At 41.4% G+C, this 19,023-nt stretch overlaps 1 protein-coding gene across 1 annotated transcript in view; it reads right to left on the bottom strand.

The window, feature by feature from the left end:
- The window catches only part of ccdc92 (coiled-coil domain containing 92), a 38,192-nt gene extending 23,274 nt beyond the window's left edge, over positions 1-14,918 (bottom strand). Inside the window, exon 1 of the mRNA XM_037777381.1 lies at positions 14,644-14,918. The gene's annotated coding sequence lies outside the window, so the exon portion shown is untranslated. The remainder of the gene's footprint in view (positions 1-14,643) is intronic.
- Between the last annotated feature and the right edge of the window lie 4,105 nt (positions 14,919-19,023).

The raw sequence follows: 19,023 nt of genomic DNA, 5'->3' as shown, positions 1-19,023 counted from the left end.
TGTTCGAATGTTGTTGAGGTAGTGGAGCGGTCATATCCAATGAGCAGGATCATTATTTTGTTTTCTTTCAGCTGATACTTTATGAAGAGGCCGTACTCTCCTTTGCCTCCTAATCCCACTGACAACGAGCAAATGTTTGCATGAGGATTCACTCTCTTTGTCAAATGTAAGAAAAATATAAATAAATATCATGACTTATTTCTATAACTCTGTAAGAAATATTTGCCTCTGGATTAACTTGAATGCTTTCTTTGTTGAGTTGAAGAATGTTGGCTAAAAATAAAGCTGTGGTATAATGGAGGGTTTCTCCTGCCGGTGGGCTCAGAGTGGGTCTGCAGGGCCTCTGCCTCTCTAATTCAGCCCACATATATTCCTGCGTTTTTCATACATAAATAAACAGAAACTACACCGTCTGGCCACGACGTGACAGGGAAGGTGTAAACTACACAACCGCAATTTAGAGACCAAGCCTCACAGGACTCTGGTATGGCACTCAAGTTAGATGAAGAATGAAGTTACAGCCAATAGTGTGAAATCACTGTTGGAGGAATGGTTTGACGTATGGAGCTGAAGCAAGGAGGCAAATAGATTAGCTTAGCATAAAGACTGGAACAGCTAGCCTGACCAGACCTTTAGGTTTCCAGGTACCAGCACAGACTTCAGGGTACCCATGCAGATCGCCAAAAAAAAGTTATCAGCACAAAACTACTAACTAACATATAGTGCAGCATCAAGAGGAAGTGACAGACATGACGTGTCCAAAAAAGCAAAATAAACAATTGATTAGATAGGGCTGTCAATCGATTAAAATATTTAATCGAGATTAATTGCATGATTGTCCATAGTTGATCACGATTAATCACAAATTAATCGCACATTTTTTATCTGTTCAAAATGCACCTTAAAAGGGAGATTTGTCAAGTATTTAATACTCTAAAAAATAAAATATGCTCAAATCATAACATGGCAAACTCAAACCCAACAGGCAACAACAGCTGTCAGTGTGTCAGTGTGCTGACTTGACTATGACTTGCCCCAAACTGCATGTGATTATCATAAAGTGGGCATGTCAGTAAAGGGGAGACTCGTGGGTACCCATAAAACCCATTTTCATTCACATATCTTGAGGTCAGAGGTCAAGGGACCCTTTTGAAAATGGCCATGCCAGTTTTCCCTCGCCAAAATTTTGCATAAGTTTGGAGCCTCCTTCGCGACAAGCTACTATGACATGGTTGGTACCAATGGATTCCTTAGATTTTCTAGATTATCTTAGATTTTCTTTTCATATTACACCAGTATGTTCACTCTAACTTTAAAACTGAGCCCGCTACAACCTAAAAATTGCGTTAATGCATTAACGAAATTAGTGCCATTAAAATGAAGCCCACTCCCATGTTGATAAAAGTATTAAATACTTGACAAATCTTCCTTTAAGGTACATTTTGAGCAGATAAAAAATGTGTGATTAATTTGCAATTAATCGGGATTAACTATGGACTATCATGCGATTAATTGCGATTAAGTATTTGAATCGATTGACAGCACTAAAAATCCTATTTTCAAAATCATATTCCTAAATATGACCTTAAATAACCTCAGAGTTACCTCAGGAACATCTCACAACACACTGAAATATGTAACCTTTAAAAGTAGTCTAATAAAAATAGCTTCTAAATTTAATAATGGTTATTAAGTTGTACTTTTCCACGGGCAAGCAGTACCAGATTTCAAATAGTGGAAATATGTTGGCTTTCTCATGCTGAATGCATCTCTTCTCAAGTCTCTGAATATGAGAGGCTATATTTTAAAAACTCAGACAATTTCTTCTCTTCAGACAAGTTTCCCTCTTTCCCACAATAAGTCTGTCTCCTCTAAAACACCATGGGCGGGGAGGACACTTCTGCTGCAGCCGTGCAGACGCATTGCTGATGATTATTGCAGGTAAACTTGCTTATTACCTCGCTGAAAATGAAGGGCTGGGGCTGCCAACAAGTGCACACACAGCGCACTGTGATAAACACGGTATAAATGCTTCAACAGCGTATATAAGATCTGTGGAAGTATATAAACTGTGGATTTGACAGTGATGTGATTTGTGTGCACAGCTGGCACTTTCAGTATATTTAGATGTATACATATGGCAAATTTCTCATTGCACTGAACAGATCTAGGACTGACTGCTCTGGACTGTTTCAGGTGCTGCCAACATCCCCAGAGTGGAATATTTACCTTTCACTCTAAAACTGGGGAAGGGGAAGCCAATATCCAACACCAAGCTGTGTGTTCAGCAGCTGTTTGCTCAGGTGAATAAACCCTAAATGAGGCTTTTTTTCTGCTTATTCAGAGGTTTACTGGTAATATTATAGAACTATCATCCTTTAACTCTAGCGGACCGCAGGCGGGCAGGGTCGCTATTCTGTCTTTCAGAGGTTGTTGCGGGCTGAGTTTTCAAGCTAGAGCGAAAAATACTATAAGATAGTATCATATCAAACCAGAAATCCTAAGGAATACAGTGGTACCAACCATGTCATGCTAGTTTGCGGGGAAAAATGCTAAATAACGCTAAGAAGTTATGCTAAATTTTGGCGAGGAAAAACTGGCATGGCCATTTTTAAAGGGGTCCCTTGACCTCCGACCTCAAGATATGTGAATGAAAATGGGTTCTATGGGTACCCACAAGTCTCCCCTTTACATACATGCCCACATTATGATAATCACATGCAGTTTGGGGCATACTGGGGTCCCTAAACAGTCTTGGAATTGCATAAATTGGGTATCACTGTAAAGCTGAAACTCTTGTGGATCCAATGAGCCCAACTGTATTCACATGTGATGATGTTAGTCCCCCATAGTAGCCATTTCATTGTAGTGAAACCATTTTTTTAAACTTGAACTCACTGTATAAAATGACCTGTGGTGACCTCTAGGATAATCACAGCCTCATGAAACTTTACAACCACAAACTAGAGACCTAGGGCATTCAGAGGATGGATGGATTTCCCTAGGTAGATTGACAAGTTTAGAAGACTAGTTTCTGAGCAGTTTCCAGAACAGAAGTGTTCATCCAATCGCCAAAAAATGAAATTTTGCAGAAAATCTCCAAATGTCAAAAGTTTTTGATACCAAATCACAGCATAGCTTTTTCTATGGTGTTCCTCAAGGTGTTGGTGTCTTAATGTGGTATTTTGGAGAAATTATTGATAATTTTTATCAATTCTCCAGTGGTAAAAAAAATGGTTAAATTTAGCACCAAATCTTTGTAACAAATGGTATCAACACAAAAATTGCTGCAACAATTTATGAGACATAATAGAGCATGGGAATGACCATCATATACTTATATCAAATCAAACTATGTTCTAAGCCCTGATACACTTTCACAATTTATTCTTAATTCATTTCTTAATTCATTTTTATTTCTTATTAATGACTAGAACAACTTGAGACACAGTTTTGAGCTGCATCTCAAATTAGTCGTCAGGTTTCCATCTTTCAGATGATGTACATCACTTCTATGTGATATCTAAATAGACCCTGCAAAGAAAATCCCACTCACCGTGTGCTGTAGATGTAGGACATATTTGATTGCTCTAGCTCTTAGTCTCTATTTGCTGCCTAATTTGCATGCAAAGTGGACGTGTTGTATGTAGTGGTGATGTGTTGTATTAATAGATGCGCTCCATGTAGCACTTGTTGATGCAACATAATGATCTGTATTTTTTTAACTGTAAGCCCCTTAATCAACTTACAGTTATAAACTCTTTTAATGAACCGCTTTACAGGAGTTTCTCTTTACAAGTTTCCCTCAATGAGAAGAAACGTCAAGACTGGCCTATACATCCAAGCACTGGAAAAACAAAAAAACAAAACTACAGGAAAAAAAAGAAATGTTTTATGAGAACAAGTAGATTCATAACAGGCAAGCTGTCAGGGACATTTTCCACTCTAAACACGAACCACACAGGAAAGTGCAAATGAGCAACCAAACAGCTGTTAAAGTTTACAGGCCTGCAGCAATTTAGTCATGCATTAAAAGAGCAAAACTTTGAAGAAGTTGTTTACTTGAGGTCATACATGCTGTGAGAATAAGACAGACATGGGGGAGGGACAGCGAGGCAGCCACCTTTTCATATTTAGGATCGCGAATGCTCAGACAGTTTGGGTAAACTTGTAAAAACATTTACACACTGAGGTAAAGTTGTTAAATTCCCAACAAACTTGTGCCAATCAAGACACTGGCATACAATCTTAGACTTACCAAGGAGTGACTTAGGTTTCTTCCCATGTTGGCTCTTTAAATACAGGATACAGACTTTCGCCCCTAATTCATATACCTGCTCATTTGCCAAAGAAAAATAAGGTTCACGTTGACATAATCTGAATTTAAAACCTGTCTGTGCCACCAGCAGGTTTTCACCTATCTACTTGCTGCATTGGCAAACAAATCATGTACAGTCATAATCCCCGGAAGATAATGAAGCCTACCGACTATGGTGATCCCCTTTCTTTTCCTCTTGTGCCTCCAGCAAGTTCACATTTGTGGTTTTGAGTTAAATGCCTCAACAACTATTGGATGGATTGCCATGAAATCTGGTACAGACATTCATGTTCCCCTCAGGATGAATTGTAAAAACTTTTCATTTTGTGCCATATTCAGGTCAAACCTTTAATTTTTCCAATATTTTGATTTACGATCAAACGGCTGCAAAAGTAATTACATTCCCTTTGTGTTTAGTGCTAATTAGCGAATGTTAGTAAATACATTAGCATTTAGCTCAAAGCACAACTGTGCCAAAACACAGCCTCAAAGAGGCACTAGCATGGCTGTCGACTCTTGAGTAATAACTTGGGACGGAAGATTTTTGAAAAGTGGATTTCACTTCAAAGCAAGTTGTTTCTTTTTAGTGAACGCATATTTAATTGTCATAATTTGTTTTCCTCCTCTCTTTCTCTGGCTAGAATCAAATAAAAGCTAAGCTTTCCATCTCTTATTAGCTGTAATAGAAGCCTCCTGCTCTGAGAAACGTTCTGCATCCGTGAAAGCAGAGACCTTTGACATAAAATAACACCCTGCTCCTTCCAGACAAGCCTAAACATACACTCACGAAACCACACAGGCCTTGGCATCGGCTGGTCTGCATTCATCTGTACGAGCCTTTAGATTGCAGAGTCACAGAGAGCTATAGGCTCCGAAACTATAAAGAGCAATAGCTGAGAACATAAACTGCTGGATGCAAATAAGGCTGTAAAATATATTGCCTCTGCGGTGTTGGCTTTGGTGCAGGCGAGGGTGCTTGTTCCGAGTCAGACAAACGGGAAAGCAGTTACCACAGTTCAACACCGACAAATTACAAAATGTACAAGCTTTACTCATATAGCAGTCATATCCTGTCATGTATTTCATGAGTACGTCAGCCTATCTAACTTGTAGTGTACGGCATCGGTCTTAAAGCTAACTCACAAAAGACAGAACATTTTTTGTGCTTAAAAAGTGGGCCACAATTAGAGTTTAAATTCAAGTTTGGAAGGTGACGCCATTCCTCTGCTTTCCCTCCCTCTGTATGTTTGTACAGGTGCACGCGCGATGTATGTGTTACAGCCACTGTGTGACTGAGCACTGACCCACTTCCACCGTTTGGTACTGCTGCCTCTGTCCTGAGCAGGGAGACCGTGAGGCCGAGCAACAAACAGCCCTCTGTCACTGCTGGGAAAAAGTCATACTTAGTTTTAAAGTGGGGGTAGGCAGAATATTTTTGGCATCATTGGGCAAAAATTCCATAATAACCTTTCAGCATATTGTAATTCAAGTGTTCTGAGAGAAAACTAGATTTCTGCACCTCCTCATGGCTCTGTTTTCAGGCTTTAAAAAATCTATAGTCAGTGACAGGACTTTGGCCAATCACAGGTCATTTCAGAGAGAGAGCGTTGCTATTGGCTGTTCATTCAATGGAGGCAGCTGTCAATCACACGTGAAATCCGATCAAACGGTCAAACTAGGCAGCGCTGATCAAATATGAATCAATATTCTGTTACTGTAATGCCTATTTCTCGCCTCAAATGTTTTCAGAAACATCTTGTAGTGTACTGTTTAGCTGTAAAATGAGAAAAGTTCGCTCCTGCTTTCTTTAATGCATTAACGCAATCAATCTTCTGGAGGTTGTAGCGGGCTCAGTTTTAAAGCTAGAGTGAAGATACTGGTATCATATGAAACTAGAAAATCTAAGGAATCCATTGGTACCATGTCATATTAACTCGTCAAAAAGGAGGCTGCTACAAACAAGCGCTAAATTTTGTTAAGGAAAAACTGTCATGGCCATTTTCAAAGCGGTCCCTTGACCTCTGACCTCAATATACAGTATGTGAATGAAAATGGGTTCTATGGGTACCCACGAGTCTCCCCTTTACAGACATGCCCACTCTATGGCTTGAGTTTGCTTTGTTATGATTTGAGCATATTTTTTATGCTAAATGCAGTACCTCTGAGGGTTTCTGGCCAATATTTGTCATTGTTTTGTGTTGTTAATTTATTTCCAATAATAAATATATACATACATTTGCATAAAGCAGCATATTTGCCCTCTCCCATGTTAATAAGAGTATTAAATACTTGACAAAACTTCCTTTAAGGTACATTTAGAACAGATAAAGAAATGTGGGATTAATTTGCGATTAACTATGGACAATCATGTGATTAATCGTAATTAAATATTTTAATCGATTGACAGCCCTAGTTTAATTAAAGGACTCTTAGATTAACTAAATTTCGCAGATATTCATAGCTTTCTGAAGTCATATTTACAGTACTATGTATATACATGTCCACACGGAATGTATGTACCATTTGAAATTTGCACACATGTACATAAAAATTGAGAAAAGGCCTGCACTGTAAGCGCCCTGTAGCACTACTGCTATTATGATTAACACCTTGGCTCTGGTGCTGACCCACCACCACCTTTAACCAAGCATTTAACAGCAAGGAGTTTGTCAAAACACAGCCAGAGTAATGGGTGGCAGAAACAACCATCAGGGAGAGGGGGGTCTGATGGGAAAAGGAGAGCGGGGCGCGAAGTCTGGCAGGAGCTTAATTAAACCTGAACTTCGGGGGTTGGCTTACATTGACTCCTGTGCCAATTCAAGCATATTAAAAGCTGGAGGCGTGCGTGTCCCCATGTGGTCCCCACGCAGACTCCCATTCTTCAGAGCAGCGCTCCCCTGCCATGTCACTTTTCCGCTCTACGCTTGACAGTTAACGATTAGGAGTTATCCGACATCAAGGAGGCTCAGGACGTTGCCACATTTCAAAATGTTGAAACAATAACAATATCATTCACGTGTTATAATGTCAACATGGCAAGTAGGGCAGAGACGTGGATTTTGATTGGCAAGATGTGTATATTATGGCAGTGTGCTGGAGAGAACAAACCTCCTGCCACCTCTCCTATGAGAAGAAATCTCATTTTGAATCGTGCACATTTTATTTGCAGCTTCAATATGTTTGTTTGAAAATGATATAGTAAACTTAATTTCTCCGTGCCAAAATCCAAACAGGCCACTAGATGTCTCCTGCCACTGCTCACAAACACACTCAGGCTCGAGCTCTGCATTTATACAGACGTGCATGGTGAGCTCCACTATTACAACTAGCAGACATACATTAGCATCACTGCATGCCAAGTATGGCTTTGGCCATATGGTGCAATACTTGGCCAGCAGATATGACTCCATGTGCAGCTAATATTTTTAAGTGGAAGAGGTGGGGAATGAATGTGACAGATGTAGTCAAATCTGAAACAGGTTGTCCTGACAAAAAGTGTGTGTCACAGTGAAACAGGCATTCTGTGCCCCATAAAGAGAGTTGAAGTTGGATGAACGAGCATAGAGCAAAAAGAAAAGTATAAAGCCCTGTTTAAAACAGCTTCATCATTTTCTGGCTGTTCTCCTTCTGTTTTTCTTTTTTGAGACTGCAGTTTATTTTTGTTGTGCATATCTCACTGGGAACAGGAGGTGCTTGCTGTAAAAAGACACGTTTAGGGCTCATGGTTAGACTTTATGAGCCTTGGGCCACACATAAAGTAGAGATGCACCGATACCGATACCGGATAGGATATCGGACTGATACTGACTCAAATAGCTGGATAGATTACCGGTGACAATGGGGCCGATCTATTCAAGTCAGTTCTGTGTTTATTAGGGCTGGGATGATACCCCTATCTCTCGATTCAGTACTATCACGATACTTGGGTGCCAATTTGATATGTTTTGCGATTTTAAAGTGTTTATTGCGATTTTTGTTAACTTGTTTAACACTAGACCATGAGAAAAAGTCGAATCATACACTTCTAAGGACTTTTCAATTGGACAATATCTAGTTAATACAGTAAAAATGTTTGATTTTCAGCATGTATGTAGTCAGAGATGTCCTGAAGTCGAATATATCAGTCATTGTCAGGAATTATTTATAAATCTTTTTTGAAGCAAACCAAAAACATTTCTCTCACAAATTAGAGGTATTTTATTTTTAATTTATGAGGGACATGTAATGTTTTATATTTCTGGTTAATATAATCCAATCAATCTTATTTCCATTTATGTATTTGGTATTTACAAGACCCTTTGTAAACACCTTATTTTGAAAACCAGACGTAGTCACACCTGTATACTTCCACACTTTGCCAAGTCTGTCGCTAGGTCTCCCGTCAGCTCCATTCTCTTTATACATCCATGGTCAGCTCCATCGGTGGCGTTTGAATGCATTTAACATAAATGTCAGTATGTGGGTGCTCTATAGTTGTTGCGTCGGCTGATTTGACCACGGAGATGAGAGTGACGGCTGGCTTGACCACATGTTACCGCAATACGATAACGTTTCCTGTCCATGACAGAGTTAGCATGCAGCTTTAGCCGTGATGTCTAGCTCTGCTTTTCCTGCAATGTGTGAATCCCAAAGTGTTTCCATACTTTTCTGTATGTGTAGTGTTTACCACTTTGGTTTTAAAATGTGAGAGTGCAGGTCGTATCCATGTAGACCCTCCGCCGTTTTCTGTTTTTTTGTTTCGGCTGGCTGCTGCCAGCTGCGGTTTGTTTTAGTGACGGATATGGAACGGATATGACGTCACATTACTTAGACTACAACAATAAAAGCGGTAACTTCCTTCTACCTCTGTATAGACTCAAAAGAAACAATTATGTAGATTCTGGCATTAAAAAATCTATTTAAAAAAAAAAGTCAGATCGGTACATCCCTAACATAGAGCCACTTCTGCCAAAAGACACTCACAGACTGACACTTCTGATACTGACCCACATGGCCAAATGATAAATTCAAAATAAACAAAAATATAAAAGTAGACATAAATGGGCATTGCTAGCAAAAACATTCAAAGCATGTGATCCGATCCACTCAGGCATTAGCTAAGTGAATCAAGTTCACTTGGCCAGTCAAGCCCATCAGTCCACCTCCCTGCCATCTCCTCTCTTTCCAGCTTGGCCATTAAAAGCTGGGAGTGGCGTGTGAATCTGTTTCCCTGCCAGCTTCCTGTACAGCAGCTCTCAGACCTCCATACTGCATCTTAATGGTTTAAATTACAGCATTTGATGGCTTCCTGGCAGAGACGGGGTTCCCACACCTGAAAGCTGACAGGACAGCGAGGCTGAAAGCCGCTGGCAGAGGTTAGACAGCCGCTGCTGGACAGGGAACAGTCATCTCGGCCATAGCTGCGGAGCTATTCTGTTCACGGCCGCAACCGCCGCCGTCACCCCCTCTCTACTCTCTGGGAGGAGGCCAACCATTTTGGGTGTGCGCCTGTTTTCACGACGCTGAAAGGGAGTATTCTGACAAGCTGACATGCCTGTCCAAAAACAAGTGACAGTTGAGCGTCAGAGAAGGTTTGGTGGGGCATAAGGTCTCCGGTTGACTCCCTTTGACCTCAAACTGCAGGCGGAAGGGAAAGCGGGCACAGTTCCACATCGGGGACTAAACAGACAACTCCAGCGAGTGGCTGCGACACTGGGCGGTGGTGAAGGGTGAGGCTGCAGTATATCAAATTTAGCAGTAAAATCTAAATACATGTCAACATTAAAAATAAAGCCTCCTTTAAATAAAAGCTGGAGCTTGAAACAACCCAGCTCCTTTTTTTGACTCACAGCAGACGTTGCATTTCGTGGGACATGAGTCAACGGACTGGGAGGTCAGTGGAGGGAGGGAAAGTGACACTCTTCCCTCCTTTAACAGCCACTTTTGAGGTGCACTAAATCCACTATAATGTATTTTTCTTACATACAAATTTTCACTTCACAGGTCCAACAGCTGGGATGGAGCGCCGTCACTCGCCATTAGTACATTTTGACAGGCAGACACTCCTCGTCTCAGCTGATCCCTTGACAGACCCTGACTGTGCATTTGTATGAGTCGAAGAAAACTCTGAAATACTGGTAACCAAATTCCTGATCTGCATGCGGTTTATCTGCGCAGCAACCAAAACCACTACTAGGTCTGCATCAGATGGAGGTCTGGCCCGTGTTCACTGAAGCATGGGCGAGCCCGTCCAAAAGAGGCTCAGGCAAATTGGTGTCAGCTGTTGCGATCCTCACAGATTTGAGGTGCACCTCCAAGAACTGATTTCAATCTGTTTTAACGTTTCTTGGGATGAAGCAGTTCTGCTTCGGTTTGATAAGAATGCGTACACTGTTGTTTGCGCCAGAGTAACATTTTTGTTGTCGCAAGTTTGTGAGCAAAGTAAAGGGGTTGCTGGAGGCTGCTGGAGCACAGACAGATTGTGTGTCTGGGACTAGGAGCAGGGCTCCTTCCTGTCTCTCACAGGATGTGGGGTATCCTGTCTGGCAGCAGCAAAGAAGGGCGCCCGGCTTCAAAGGCAGGAGGAAGTGGTCAGGGGATGGAGAGAGGTAGGCAGGACAGGGGGAGGAGGCAAACGAGGCCAGAGACTGAGCCCTGCAGCGGTGAACAGACTCTTAAGTTCTCTTTCTTGAAACAGTACATTGCAACATGAACTTTGCAAGCACACCGAATTAACTTTAACTCTCCGAGACTCACCCGACTGACTATACTGTCTTTCAGAGGCTGCAACAGGTTCAGTTTTAGAGATAGAGTGAAGGTCCAGATATATTATGAAACTAGAAAGCCTAAGGAAGCCATTGGTCATGCTTGTCGGGAAAGAGGGTAAATAGTGCTCCAGTAGGCAAAATTTGGGCGAGGAACTAACATAGTCATTTTCAAAGGCGTCCCTTGACCTCTTACCTCAAGATATGTCAATGAAAATGGGTTCTATGGGTACCCACGAGTCTCCCCTTTACAGACATGCCCACTTTATGATGATCACATGCAGTTTTGGGCAAAAACCATGCAGTGTTTTGAATGCAGTATAAATGTGTTATTATCGCCTATTCTAAAATGATGTATTTGAATATTTCTGCATACTGGGGTCCCTAAACAGTCTTGGAATTACATAAATCAGGTATCACTGTAAAGCTGAGACTCTTGTGGATCCAATTGTATTCATGTGTAATGATGTGTAATTTCATTGTAGTGAGACCCTTTTTTGAAACTTGACCTCACTGTATATAATGACCTGTGACTATGTGATAATGACCTCTATAGGATAATCACAGCCTCATTAAACTTTACAACCACAAACTAGAGACCTAGAGCATTCAGAGGATGGATGGCTTTCCTAGGTAGATTGATAATAAGGAGGTTTCTGAGCAGTTTCCAGAGCAGAAGTGCTTCCAATCCGATCGCTGAAAAAAATGTAATTCTTGCAGAAATCTCAAAATGTCGAAAGTCTTTGACACCAAACCACAGCGTTGCTATTTCTATGGGGTTCCTCAAGGTCTTAGTGTCTTAATGTGGTATTTTGGAGGGATTATTGATAATTATCAATTCTCGAGTGGTAAAAATGGTTAAATTTAGCACCAAATCTGTGCAACAAATGGTATCAACCTTAAATTGCTGCAACAATTTATTAGACGTAATAAAGCATGGGAATGACCATTATATACTTCGATCATAATGTTCTAGGTTCTTACACACTTTCATAATTTATTTTCATTAATTAATTAATTAATTAATTCATGTTTATTTCTGATTCATGACTAAAACAACTTGACACACAGTGCATCTCAAATTAATCTTCAGGGTCCCAGCTTTCAGATGATGTACACTACTTCTATGTGACATCTACTGTTGACCTGCTATCTCCCCCTAAAGAGCCCCTGTACGCCCCCCTTAAAAAGGACAAAAACAGGTCTATTGTGGGTCTCAGAGGGTTATAATCTGGTACAAATAAGAGAGCAGCGCTTCTATTTTGGACAGAGATGTTATGTATCACTGCATTAAAAGGAAGGCACAACCACACTCTGACTTTACAGAAATGTGTACATTAAAGAGAGGATACTCATGAAGTACAATACGCTATTCAACGTTGTTAAAAGCTCTACAATGCTCATAAGTGAAGTTCAGTTTCCTTCCTACAGATCCTTGTTCTATTTACAAGTGAGGGGGCTCTCTGAAAGACGCTTGCAAATCTTGACTTCGAAAATATGTGCAGTTGGCACTGGGAGACGCACCCTGTTCCACTGGCATCTGAGTCATGGCCATAGTCAGAGGCAAATGTGTCAAGAGGCATGTATGCATGCATGCACACACAAACAAAAGGGAGATAAATAACAAGTGTCAAAGGATCGATGATAGGAAGAGAGAAAGAGCACTAAAGCAGGGAACAAGGGAGGAGAGAGATTCCCTAATTACACATGTAACTGTAAAGTATGGGGCTTTTAAACTCATTACTCTCTCCTGTAATTTTATGCTTGTCTTGCACGCTGACTCGCAGGAGATCAAAGGCTAACGCTGAGAGAAGCAGAGTAGGAATCAAGTAATTATCACTTAAAAGATGAAGCATCTTTGCTTGCCTTTGCCGTAAACCCTTTTCCTCTTCACATGTGTTTGGCATTAGCCGTCCTGTGCCCCACATCGGTAAAGACATTCTAAGACCACTAAGAGGGCCTGACTAAAAGGAGGCCTGAGGCACAAGGAGGCCTATTTATAGACCCGGGTCACAACAAGCTGCCACTAATTAGTCAGGTTCATCACGTAGCGGGAAATGTAGTGAAACATAGGAAAAGAGAAACACACCGACTGTAAAAGGAGTCAAACTGGGTTGCTGGAAATATGGGTTTAAAGTTTAAAGGCACCTATAGCTGAGACATTTATGGCAGAGGTTGTAAAATTGCAAATCGGTTTCTATCCTGCAAATCTCTCATTTATTGATTTATTTATAGGGATGTCAATCAATTAAAACATCTAATTGCAATTAATTGCATGATTGTCCATAGTGCAATTATTTGCACATTTTTTGTCTTTTCAAAATGTACCTTAAAAGGGAGATTTGTCAATTATTTAATACTCTTATTAACATTGGAGGGGACAAATATGCTTGCTTTATGCAAACATGTATATATCTATTATTGGAAATCAATTAACAACACAAAACAATTAAAAAAAAAATCATTCTTAAAGTATCGGTACTAATAAAATGGGGTATCGTATCGTTTTTGATGGCAGAGTATTGTGATACCTTTCTAGTATCGGTATATCGTGCAACAGTAGCTCAGTGCATGCTGGGAATTCTGCCCACTGCAGAGATCTGCACCGCAGTTAAACCTTTAAGCATAAATATATGAAAATACATCGGGCAGTAAACTCGACTGAGCCAGAAAAGTAATAATGTACATCCATTCAAGTACAGTTCCAAAATCCACTAAATATTGCATGTGGTGCGACTGAAATACTTGGCTGAATTGTTATTTGGTCTGTGGCTGGGAGATGGGGGAGTTACTCTTCACAAGAGCAGAAACGTTGGAATAACAAAATGCTTCCAATGCCAGAACCTCCTCATAGATCCTGCCAGGGTGTCAACATGCCCCGCAAGAATGTGCTGAGCTTCACTCTGGCCAAGGGTCAGTCGAGTATATGTGCGTGTGTTATTCGTGTGTGTGTGTGTGTGTGGATATGTTCTCTGTCTGTGGGATTGTCTCTCCGTATGTGTGTAGGCGAGTATGAGTGGGGTTTAGGGTGAGACAGCTGGAGACATGAGACAAAGAACTCAGGTTAAGGAGGCTGCTGGAGGACAACTGCTGTCAACAGTAACCAATACAGTCAGTTACACTTTAATAAAACATTGTAACTACTGTCACTACATTGCAGTATGAGTAATGGGAATAGGTTTATGCCATTATGTCAGCATGTACCCATCCTGCTGAAGTGTCCTTGAGGAAAAACACTGAATCCCTCTCAGCTTTGTGTCTGGCCCTGACCTGCTTATGGGGAGGCAAACTCAAACTGAACCCCTGATGTTTCAAATTATTATGAATAAAGATATTTGTCTGATTACGTTTACTGAAGAATATCATTAATTACAACATGCACCCTCATGAGTTTTTAAAGGCATGAATTATGGGTTAAGGCTCTGATCAGACAGAGCGCGCTTTGCAGTTTGCTGCGTCTTTTTATTCCATATGTTGCTAGGCAACCACCAAATGAGTGCTAACGTTACCTTATTACAAACCATGAACTGTACGTGACCCAAATTGTTAATGGAACAGTTTAAATGAATGAAAACGACTTACCCGAAATCTCATGTACCGCACTAATTTGCCTCCTGCTGTTTTCTGTTCAGATCATGGTAACTAAGGTTGGTGAAGTCATAAAGCTCCGGGTAACCAGCAAAAGTCACCACAATAAGAAAGAAAAAAAGCTAATGTTGTCGGCGCTCTTCCGCTCTGTGTTGAATTATTTTCAACTTGAAGTGTTCAGGGCGCTCCTGTAAAAACATGAGGTGCACAGAGCAGATAAACATGAAAAAGTATCGTGCAAAGCGCTTCAATCTCATTAAAAACTAGTGCTGACCCAAATACTTTGAAGCTTCAGAGCTTCAAACGTTGCCATGGTAATCGACCTCCAAATCAGCAGTTGAATGCTGTAATAATAATGTATAAATCCCAAAATAGCCCATGAAATTAAGAATAATCCCACAACTTTGTTCATTATTCATATTCAACATTAATTATTATTAGTTATTCTCAGAGGAATATCACTATTTGTTGTGTGTAGAGGTGCGTGTGTGTACAGTAGTAGCGGCAATGTCCCGGGCACTGCAATGGTGCAGATGGAGACAGACAGACAGAAGAACATGTCAGCCTGCTGCGCCGCAAAGCAAAGTTTTGAATACCTTTGAATATTTCTCACTGAAGTTTTGAAGCCCAAAGAAATGGTATTCAGGACAGCCCTATTGAAAACAATTACAAAAAGCCACCACTGTTTGATCAGGAGCTAATTCTAATTAACTCATGAAAGTAAAGACATTCTGTACACTCATATGTGATACACAATTACCCTGCAGCAAGGTGCATTGTTTTCTCTCACAATATGTAAATCATATCTCAGTCCTGTTTATGGGAACTGGGAGTGGAATTTTTCAGCTCCATTTTGTTCGGCAGCTGTTGCCCAGAGCAGCAGTCGTCCTGCGGTGCCTCTGCAGGCCAACTCGGCCCACACACTGCGGGGATGAGAAGTGGCACCGCAAGCTCACTGGACTATCCCATAATCCCCGCTGGCAACAGGGATCGGTCACAGCAGATCAGGAAAAGGTAGAGGATAACCTCTGTTCTCTGTATCTGTGTCAATGCCTACATTTTCCTCATGTATGCATGTGGGAATTTCCCCACAATGTGTATGTACACAGGTCCCCGTGGGTATATGCACCCACTTTGTCCAGCATATTGGGGTGAAGGTGCTTTCACTCAGGTGGAAAGGCGGACCAGGTCAGTGTTTATAACAAGGGGGAAATACAGTAACTGCTGTGAAGGATGCTGCTCTGCACAAAGACTGATTCACAGGGCTGATGGGAACATGTGCGCAACACATGGTGAGGCTTGAACAGAGCGAGAGCCACAGGCTGGAGAGGCCCATGGAGACCTGGCTACAAACAACCACCGCACATCACTCAGGCGCACACACACATGTGCACAAACACCCATGTTCTTGTGCATTCTCCACTTTTACAGGGGGGTTGAAGCTGCGCACTATTACTTTAGTTTCCAGGTAGTGTGTGTGCGCTCGAGTGTGAGTGTGTGATCGGGATGCGGTGATGAGGGATATCCGGTGGAGTGCCAGCGTGTGAAAGTGTCTTAGAACACCCAGAAAGCTCAGAGAGTTGATTACAGCTAATTGCCTAGATGAAGCACAACAGCTGGAACTGCCTTGCTGCCATTCAAAGACACCAAACGCACAGACACAACCCCTCCCGCACACAAACGACCCCCTGGTTTTTTTACTAGGACATAAATGAGCTCCCTCTTTGCACCTCACCCCTCATTCCTCTGGCTCCCCTACTCTTGGCAGGGCCAGATCTATAGCTCAGAGAGCTCTGCAAGATGACTGAGAGGTTGTTGGAGTTGATATGAGCTGGCCCGCGCTCAGACTGCTGAGGCTGCTTTTTTTTCAGCTGTGGGGTTTCCCCCCTTACTGTGGCATTGATGGAATCCTAAAGATGCTTGCAGCCAGATGTCTCAAAAACAGAGAGAAAGACAGAGGGAGAGAAAGAGGCAGCTTGTGGCCTGCAACATGCTTGAGCTCTCACAAAGGCTCACAAAGCCTTAAAAGCAAAGTTGTCTGCATCTCACCCAAAAATAAGTAGGAACTAGGGCTGCCAATTGATTAAAATAGTTAATCACGATTAATAACAAATTAATCGCACATTTTTTATCCGTTCAAAATTTGTCAATTTGAGATTTGTCAAGTATTTAATCCTCTTATCAACATGAGAGTGGACAAATATGCTTGTTTTATGCAAACGTATGTATATATTTATTATTGGAAATCACAACAACACAAAACAACGACAAATATTGTCCAGAAACCCTCACAGGTACTGCATTTTGCATAAAGAAATATGCTGAAATCGTAACATGGCAAACTGCAGCCCAACAGGCAACAACAGCTGTCAGTGTGTCAGTGTGCTGACTTGACTATGACTTGCCCCAAACTGCATGTGATTATCATAAAGTGGGCATGTCTGTAAAGGGGAGACTCGTGGGTACCCATAGAACCCATTTTCATTCACATATCTTGAGGTCAGATGTCAAGGGACCCCTTTGAAAACGGCAAAGACAGTTTTTCCTCACCAAAATATGTATATGTATGTCTGGAGCATTATTTCACCTCCTTCTCAACAAGCTAGTATGACAGTTATACAACCTACAACCTAAAAATTGCAAGTTGTGTTAATGCGTTAAAGAAATTAGTGCATTATTATCGCGTTAACTTTGTCAGCCCCAGTAGGAACCCATAAACACATTTTAATCTAAAATGTTAAAAGATACTCATGGAACATAAAAGAAGTGTCAGGCGTGGGAAGAATCCCAGGCAGAAATAGGATTTAGCTACGTGCGATGAAAGACCAACAAGAAATTCATCAGCAGCCAAATCTGCTCCGGTTTGACCAATAATAAACGCTGAAAATAACTTGGGCTCTGTTCAAGGCCAAAGGATGGAAACAGTTGTTGTTTCTAGGAAGTCCAGCAGACTGAAAAAGATGAAAAGAGCCAGCTTGTTTATAGCGACTTCACCAGACTGTTCCCGTGCAAATAAGGAAGCTTTACAAAGGTGATCACCGACGACAGACATACACAGTCATGCATCACATTCCTCTGCTCTGCTTCTCTCTCTCTCTCTCTCACACACATATATTCGCTTTTCACATTTTTTCTGCCTCATCTACCTTCCCTTTCTGTCTCCCTGACCTTCTTTCCTGTCAATCCTCTGGTCTTTCTCCCAGAGACCAACTCGTGCAGACAGGAAGTGTGGCCTTCCCTGGGTTTGGACCCATCAGTGCGATGTTTATTGTCCTAACCTCAGAGAATTAGCATTGAAGACATTCGGAACAAAGTCAAGGGCATCCGAGCCGGTGAAGGGTTGCAGGGGAGGGGAGAGGAAGGAAAACAGGACCCGACTGGGTTGTATATTTGTTTAGTGTGGGGTGTGGGGCTGCCAACAGGCGATGTGATGACCAAGAGGGCGAGGAGAGGGTCGGTCGGGGTCGTGCGATTGGTGCAGAGCTACACCCGTTCCTCCAATTGTGCCCTGTGCACCTCATCGTGCTTCTCCCATCGCTCACTTCCTCAACTACAGAATGAAGAGATTATCTGATTAGATAAAGTAGATGTGCAATTATTTCTCCATCTCCATGGCTCATGATAAAAAAACAGCTCAAATTCTTAGTTATACAGTTCAGCCCTGAATTAAACCACTTCACCATATGTGTGTAAAATAGTCAACGGACACGGACAATGAAAAAGCCTGCATATGGCACCTTTCTCTCCTGGCTACTTAGGGGCAATAAACGGGAAGTTAACGGCTGAAAGTGCGTGTTCCTCCTTTGTAAAATGCCATGCAGAGCTGTTAAAGTTCCTCTCCTGCACAGCAGCAGGGAACAGGAGGCTGTAGGAATGTCTCTGTCCACACAGAGGGAGGAAAGAAATAGTTCTTACAGCTATAGAGAAAGCAGTGAGGAGCGGTCAGCTCCCACCAACATGGAGGGTAGAGTAAACATTCACCTAAGCTCAATTTACATGCCGTTTTATTAGCAAAATCATCTTTTAACCCTCTGAGACCCACAATAGACCCAATTTTGTCTTTTTTAGAGGGGTACAGGGGGTCTTTAGGGGCAGATAGCAGGTCAACAGTATATGTCACATAGAAGTGGTGTACGTCATCTGAATCAGCGCTGTGTCTCAAATTGTTCTAGTCGTAAATCAGAAATAAACATTAATTAAATAATTAATTAATCAATTCATTCATTCATTCATTCATTCATTATTTAAAATAAATTGTGAAAGCGTATCAGAGTTTAGAACATTATGATCAAAGTTTGTGATGGCCATTTCCATGCTCACTTATGTCTAATAAGTTGTTGCAGCAATTTTTGGGTTGATACCATTTGTTACACA

Source organism: Sebastes umbrosus, chromosome 8 (genome assembly GCF_015220745.1).
Source record: "Sebastes umbrosus isolate fSebUmb1 chromosome 8, fSebUmb1.pri, whole genome shotgun sequence".
In the NCBI taxonomy this organism is placed as follows: domain Eukaryota; kingdom Metazoa; phylum Chordata; class Actinopteri; order Perciformes; family Sebastidae; genus Sebastes; species Sebastes umbrosus.
The sequence above is the reverse complement of the archived record's forward strand: the minus strand, read 5'-3'. Positions and strand labels throughout refer to the sequence as shown.